The sequence below is a fragment of the Rhinopithecus bieti genome, unplaced genomic scaffold (assembly GCF_001698545.2).
Source record: "Rhinopithecus bieti isolate Rb0 unplaced genomic scaffold, ASM169854v2 scaffold_21742, whole genome shotgun sequence".
NCBI lineage: Eukaryota > Metazoa > Chordata > Mammalia > Primates > Cercopithecidae > Rhinopithecus > Rhinopithecus bieti.
The window spans coordinates 3,318-11,474 of NW_016810371.1; the positions used below are offsets into that span (position 1 = coordinate 3,318).

The window sequence follows — 8,157 nt, forward strand, 5'->3', positions numbered from 1 at the left end:
TTCAGGTAGGCAAGGAGACAGGTCATGGTGGCCCCTCTAGGTAGTAGCAGTGGAAATGGTGACAATGTTACATTTTGATGTACAGTGAAGATGGAATCAACAGGATGTTCTGACAGGTTGGATGTGAGGTGTGAGACAAAGATAGGAATCAAGACTCCAAAGTCTTGAGTCAGGGCTGTTGGAAAGATGGAGTTGCCTGCCATCAACAGAGGAGGGGAAGGCAGCAGATGGAGCAGGTTTGGGAGAAATATGGGGAGTTACATTTGCATGATTACATTGTCTATTGCTCTATAACAAAACACCCCAAAATCTAGTAACTTAAGACAATGACCATTTATTATCTCACAGTTTTTATGGGGCAGGAACTCAGGCATGGTTTAGCCGGGTGGGTTGGGCTCAGAGTTTCTCATAAGGTTAGTCAGGATGTGAAGCACGGCTTTAGGTTCTGAAGGTTTGTCTGGGGCTGGAAGAGCCACTTCCAAGGTGGCTCACTCAAGTGGCCACTGGCAGGAGGCCTTCCTCCTCACAACATGGGCCTCTCCATAGCCTGCCTGAGTTTCTGTGTAGCTGACTTCCTCCAAAGCAAGGGAGCTGACAGAAAGAGAGGAGAGCTTAAGAGAGAGCAACCAAGATGGACGCCTCAGTGCTTTTTCTGACCTAGTCCCCAAAGTTGCATGCTGTCACTTTCACCTTTTTCTATTCATTAGGAGGGAGTCACTCCAGTTCAGTCCCACACCAAGCTCCAGATCTGAGGAGCTGCCACCAGTTCTGCTCCCAATTCTCTCCTGGCTCAGGTTTCTGAGGCTGTCTCAGTCTAGACTCACTGGCACCTGTCCCATGGGCCCCCTCTGGGCTGTCACAGGGACACCTCACCTGCCCACAGACACAGCTGAGAGAAGACACCCCTGCCCAGGCCCCTTCCCAGTCAGAATCCAGGCGCATTCCAGGGGCTCCCACTGCCTCTGTAGACCCCATGCTCCCCGGTGAGGGCTCAGTCCTCATCTCCCCCAACCCGGCCCTGTTGGCAGAGACTGGGTGCTGTGATCTGGATGAGCCATCCCATTCTCAGGGAGGCTTCGTTCTGCTGACCAGCCCTCCCCGCTCTCCACCTTCCCCACTTTCTCTCTGTGGTTCTCACAGCCCATGGCTTTCCTGGCCCATCTCTGCTCAGGCCAGCCTCTTGCTTTTATAAAAAACTGAAATTTCAGCACCTGCTGCAAACAGTGCCCCACACAGGGCTGGCGTTTATGCCCTGTGAATTCTCACCTCTACTCATTAAAGCAGAATGAATACACCAGCCTTCTTGACATCCTCCCCTGATATTATTTTCAGTGACCTGTTTTTCTGGAGGGTGCTGTGCCCTGCGGCAAGTCTATGCAGCAAATGACAGTGAGGTGGTTGTTAAGCCAAGTGTTCCTGGGGGGCAGGGCACATCCCTCAGGACCGTTTTTCTCCATGACTTGGCCGTCACATAGAGAGCAGCAGCGCAGACCCTCAGCACCTCCCCTCAGTCTCATCCGCGGGACTCCAGGTGAGCAGAGGTGCCGGCTGAACCCACAGTCCCCCTTCTCCTCCTCGTTCTGACTTCAGATCCAGAGCAGGAATGTGAAGGCCCTGGCCCTGCTGCTAAACCAGCTGCTGCCCCATATGAAGAAGATGGGATGAGGGCTCCATGGGAGTTGGGGAGACTTTGCCTTGCTCTCTGCTACCCCGAGGCAACACTAGGGATGGGGCCCAGGAAGTAGAATATCCCAAGGAGAGTAGGGTGCAGTGTGCCCTGGATGCCAGGCTGTCTTGTCACTTCCTAAACCACGTCTTCGGGCTCCTTGGGTCCCACAGGATGTGACAAACACAGTGAAAGGGAACATTTGGAAAGAATGTGGCAGGTGGGCTCCACACCCACAGAGGAACCCCGATCACCTCTGACACGCTCTATCCTCTGAGAACGGCAGGCCAGTGGTAGCTGCAAGGGACGAGACAGGGCCATGAAGTATAGCCATGAGACCCTAACCTTTCCAGAGAGGCCAAAAGAAGCTCCTTCAGTCCCTCCCCTGCTGGGATCTCTCATGGCGGAGCTACTGTCCACCTTTTGCCATTCATCTGGACTTGTTTGAGTCCAAATCAGCAACTAATTACTGCTCCTGCTCCAGAGTGAGATTTGCAACCCAGGCCACTCTCAATGCATTTTCTTCCTGTGGGAGTGGCCATCCCCAGGTGGCAGCCTCACACTGATGGCTCCATGTTCCCAGGTCCTGTTCTCCAGAACTCCAGATGCTGATTGGCCCTGCCTGGGTACTAGTTCCTGGGAGTCCTGGGGCATCTGAGCAGGGGAGCTTGTGTCAGGACATTCTTAGCTCTAACTTCCCCAAAGAAGTCACTTCTTCCCAGAGACCGTGGCACTGTTCCTACTTTCCCTTCTTTCCTCTTCCTCAGTTCTGCCTCCTCGTCACTTGGAAACTCATTTTCTGGAAGCAAATAGCTTCTTAATTATGTACATCTTCCACTTATCATGGCTGTCCTCTTCTCACAGGGGAAGGCCTATGGCGCTGATTGCCTCTGCTGCTGTCTGTGCACCTCAAACAGTTAGTGGGGAGTTTGGGGATAGGGCAGTGGAGTGGTTGCCAGGATATGAGAGGTGAATATTGATCCCGCATGATAGTAAAATCCAGGTGCACAACACTATGCATGTCCTGTCCACATTTAAAACCACACTTATTACCATTATCTCATTTAGTTCCTACAGACTCAGGGCTGCTGTGTGTGGTTGTATAGGTTGTTCACTGCACAAGGTCACCTAGTCTAGAAACAAGTGGGAGCTTAAATCCAGTCCATGCGCTGCTTGACAAGACATGTACCCTGTCTTGGGGCTACACGCACCTGAAGAACAGGGTGGCTTTACTATTTGCTGTCACAAAGTAAGGCACCAGTGAGGCTGCATAAGCTCAGAGGAAAGTTTTTTAAAAAATTTACAGGAGGGGGCACTATAGGCTATCAGTGTTCCTTCATGACATTCCTGTGACTATCACAGAGCAGGACTGATAAACTCCATGTGGCAGAGGAGGAGATTGAGACATGGAGATCTTATGTGACTTGCCCAAGGGCGACTAGTCATGGTAGAGCAGGAATCTGGTCATGGGTCTTTTTAGTACATTTCCCTGGCTTTGCACCCTAAGCAGTTCTCTCTGAGCCAAGCATGGGTGAACATAGCCTCTGCCTTCCCGAGTTTTCTTTAAGCCCAGGTTTCATTCCACTCCTGCTCGGATTTTGTTCACTGGTAATTTCCTGGAGTGGAGTGGGAAAAACATGTGAGCACAGGTGTAAGAGCAGGCATGGTCATCCTCCATAGCCCTGGGTCTAGGAAGAGCCCCCTCTCCTCCAGCGCAGTGCCCCTCATCCATTTCATTTCCTTTGTAGATGCTGGAGGCCTACACTACCATCAAACTGCACTGCTGGGACTCACCAAGCCCTTGGCTATAGAGCTGGCACCAAAGGGTATCCAAGTGCCCTGCTTGTTGCCAGGAATCATCAAGAACCGACTGCAGCCAAATGATGAGGGTTCAGCAGCTCCCAGCTGCCCCCTCACCAACCACTTTGTTGATTTCCCCAGCCTGGCCATGGCTCCGTGAGACCAGCAGCCTCTCACTTCCTGTATCTGCACCAGGGCTGTCCTCTGTGGGAGCAGTCGAGGGACTGCAGACCTAGCACTGAGCAGGGCCATCTGCCCACAAGGGCATGAGTCTGCCATGGCAGCCTCTCTCTGGCCCTTCACAGTTCTATCTAGCACTGAGTCTCTGAATTATTTCAGGCTGAAGATAACCTGGCTCTGCAAAACTCCTTTAAAAACCCCTGTAGATAGCAGAAGCGGGTAGTCTTCTCTAGGGGAGACATGGCTCTGAGACTGTATCCTCACCTATCAACCAGTCCTCTCACAGTCTGGGGATGTACAGCCCATGAGGCGGGATCTGGAGGGCATGAGGGGCCCCACCATGTCTCTCCATGAAGCCCAGGCTTCTGAGGGGCCTAGGAGGTGGGATCCAGGGCTTGAGGTGGTGCTGGACCCTACGTTCAGAGCAGCAGGGCCAGAGGTCAGGGTTCATTAAAGCACGGGCTGAGGCCTCAGTTCTGTTCTCTTTGCATGCAGGGGTTAAGAGGACTGTGCAATAACCATGTCTTTCCTATGCTCTGCAGATGCCAGCTATGTCACCGGGGAGAGCATCCTTGTGGCTGGCTTCTCCCAGAGGCTCTGCAGGCTGTGACTCTGGGTATAGATACTGTACTTTGCCCTGAGGACCAGATAGTGATTGGATAGGGAGATGAATGAAAGCCAGGCCCTTGGGGGGTGTCATAGGTAGCAGGGCCAGTTTGCACATAGAATTCTAAGACAGAACCAGTATAGGGCATGACTGGGGATGGGACACAGTTGCTTCTGAGAGTTACAGAGCCTGAATCTATGAATTTTTGTGTATTTTTCTTGGCAGTAAACTTGTTTTGAAACTCCTAACCCAGCCTCCTGGTGTGGTTGGCAATACAAGTAGCTTCTTTGCCTACAAACACCATCACGGTCTCAGTGGCCTGTTTCCTCACCACTGCCCCCATCCTCAGGAGCTCCTCCTCTGTGTTTGTCCCAGCATTCAGCATATTGAAATCCTAGAAAAGAGAAGCCTTTGCCTGAGGAGTTAAGGATGTGGATCATTGAAAGTTGTGCCAAAATGCCCAGGAGTGCAGCCAACAGCCCACCCCTAGGAGGCCAATGACTCTAAGAGGAGATTCACATATTCACATTTCTCCCTCCCCATTTTCCCACCTGGGAGCCCTGGAAATGATCCTGGATTAGGAATGGAAGATCTGCTACGAAAGAATTCCTCCTCTGCCACTGTCTTTATCTCCCTGGGCTTCTGTTTCCCTGGCTATTAACTAAGGAGTTGGACTGACAGCCCCACGTCCTCCCCTCTGGCTTTCTGTGAGATGCCACTCAGTGTTTCTCAACACTCTGGCCTCCAGGTCACAATGGTCTCCATGGGTCCAGCTCTCTGCAGTGGCATGTGCCACTCTGAATGCCGTCACCATTGCAAGGTGATGCCCCCTCTCATGTGGCGGCAAACCTAACCTATCAGGGAGCAAAGAAGCTGAGGAAATCTGAGGCCTTCAAAGGCATTTCTCAGACCCCAAGCTTCACCGTGCACAAAGTGTGCTGTGACACTTCAGTCCTTGTCTCCACCTTCTCCAAACTCACACCATTAGCTCTGCTGTCTTCTTGTCAATGCTGTGCCATGTCCCCTGTCCCCGTCCTGGCCCAGCCTCCCTGGGCCTTCACCTGTCTTCCGCAATGGCTATTTAAACTGTCACTGCCATCTCCCGCTGCAGTTCCTCTTCTGTTCACTCTAGGCAGTGGCCCGCCTGTGTACTCCCCAGAGAAAGCAATGGCGATGAGACGGCGCTCCTTTAATCTCCCCTACTCTGGTCCAAACTTACATTTCCTTCTGTTCTTACCTGAAAGCTCACATATCAGTGGAAGAGGTGCATCTTCCCTCTCTAAGGGTATCTTTCCATATTCACATTCACTCAGAATCTCATGGTCTCCCACCCCTCTGGGCACCTCGTTCCATGAGCCATCCTTTCTCTTATCTGCAGCTTCAACCTTTTAGAGCATTTTAATCTAAAAGCAGAACAAAACCAACAAACAAATAAAACTCAGACCCTCCAATCTCTAATCATCCTCTAGCCATCATATTCCTTCACTCCTGCTCATAGTAGTTCCTCTCTCTCATGCCATCTGAAAGTTTTGTTGTTATTGTTTTTGTTTGTTTGTTTTGTTTTGAGATGGAATCTCACTCTTTCACCCAGGCTGGAGTGCAGTGGCATGATCTTGGCTCACTGTAACCTCCCTCTCCCAGTATAAGCAATTCTCCTGCCTCAGCCTCCTGAGTAGCTGGGATTACAGGCATGCCCCGCCATGCCTGGCTAATTGCAGGTTTTTTCATTATCAATGCACATGCTGAGGTTTTATTTTCCTACATTTTTGGGTATTTAGAGTTTAGACCCCTGTTACTCTCCACGCACTCAAATACTCAGTAGGATCTTCGAGGATTATTCCCCAGCCTCCCAGGAAAGCCTGTAAGCCTGTTACTACCTACGGTTTTATTTTATTTTCTGTCTTCTCAGAAATTTGCCATTTCTGGAGTATTTCTACAAGGGGACTGGGCTGCCTAGGCAATCACCTCTTCTTTCATTTCAGTCCTGCTCCAGGGAAAATTCTCCTGAAATCTCTGGGGAGAGGGGGAGCAGATATCTGCCATAGATTTTCTTTCCAGTTCTGGAAACAAGTTCCTGGCCATAAATGAAAGTCACTGATTTTCAGACGAGCTTCCAGGACACATTCCTGACCCTTCCCAAGGGAGTTTACAGTGTGTTACCCCCTGGACAGCTCATAACAGAACTGGGCTGACCTCTTTCTGCTGGACATAGGGGGCCCCATTGATCCAAGCAGGAGTTCCAACCAGGCAAAGACGTCTCCCCACTCTCCCCTGGTTGGTATCTGAAGGCTTACAAAGGGGCACTTTGTTTTCCATGGCCAGAGCCACGAAGCATTTGGACATCATGGAAGGAGTCACACTGGATGTGAGAAGTGAAAAATTTCCTGCCCCCACGGAAGCATGGCGATTTCCCATGTGGGAATCCCTTCAGTAGGGCTTCCAAAGTATGTATTAAGATTCCCAAGCTATCCGTATGTCTATGTGTAGAAAAAAGGTAACTATATAAGTCACAAATCATTATTTCTTTGACTCCAACCCATCTGCTCCTAAGGAGCATGAGGGAGTGTGGTTTCCTCCCACTCTGGTCTTAAGTCACCAGCTACATTTGCACATGGGCTTCATAGACTTTTGCAGGGGGGATCTTTCTCATCCTCTCTCCACCTTCTTTCTTCGGCTCATAAAGGAAAGTACATCATACGGTAGCTCAGCCCTTTCAAAAGTGCTGGTGAGGAAATGTCTACCCTTCCCTTCACTTTGTTACTTCCTTCTGTAGTCTGAGGAGGAGATAAACTGAAAGGTCACGTTACCGATGGTGTCTTACAGAAGCAAGGCAGTCTTCTCCGGCTCTATTCTTCTTGGACCACCTGGACTTAGGCAAGCAGGACTTATTTCTGCTAGAGCTAGTTGGATTTCTGCTCTGGGTTAAGGATGTTTTACCTGAACCCACCTGAGTACATCAGGTCAGTCCTACTCTGCCAGTTACCTTCAATTTGGAGAGTAGGGAGAGGAAAACCTTGTTCTCTAGCTCAGCATTAACAGTATGAAGGTTACCCTGATTTTGATTCCCATTTGTCTTCTTCCATATAATTCTCAACTTCCTAGAACCCACTAGGGAAGGAGGTGTGATTAGCTCCATCCAATGACTATATCCCAGTCAGGAAATTGATGGAATACATTTCCTTCCTCTCTCTTCCAGCTGGGCCTAGTAAGAACTTTTGGCTCACTAAGGCTGTTTTAAGGATGAAACCCCTGCTAGGACACCACTGCTTGTGGCCATGAATATTGGTGCAGATGTGGGTTCTGCATGCCAGTGCTAAGTGTGCTACATCTCATTTGCTGCCAAAGCCATTCATATCATCTCTTGTTTCTGCGAAAGTCAAAGGCCTTGACTGCTGTGGGAACAATAGTTACCAGTTCTCAGGAGGGCTTGTGTTCTCAAAGATGAAATCCTTCTTTTTAATCGTACTTAAAATCTTTTACAATTTCATTTTTAAAATCTTGCCTTAAGTACTGGAATTGGACTTCAGGAAAGCTAACAACAGTGCCATGCAGAATCACTGGGAAGTTAAGATTCTTCCAAGAATACTTGTTCAGTTGGGCATACTCATTGCTTTTCACAAAACGATGGATGGATCTGCTCCATCAAACTAGCCTCCTTGCTTTCCCAACATTATACAACAATTCTGAATGTATCATTGCTTTAACAAGATGCCCCAGTTCCATCTTGCCATTTAAGGCAGTACTTAGAGAACCTCTGGTTGCTGTGCCAAGATACAGTGAAGTGAAACTCAATGAGCCAGATCTACACTCAGCCTTCCTACCCCAGCCCCGCACACGATGCTGAATAAAGTAAGAAACAGAATGAGGGGCGGAGCAAGATGGCCGAATAGGACAGCTCCAGTCT

General features: G+C 49.7%; 1 pseudogene; it reads left to right on the forward strand.

Annotated features, from left to right (window-relative positions):
• The first annotated feature begins 3,329 nt into the window (after positions 1–3,329).
• Positions 3,330–8,157, forward strand: part of LOC108541979 (bromodomain-containing protein 7-like) — a 26,177-nt pseudogene continuing 21,349 nt past the window's right edge.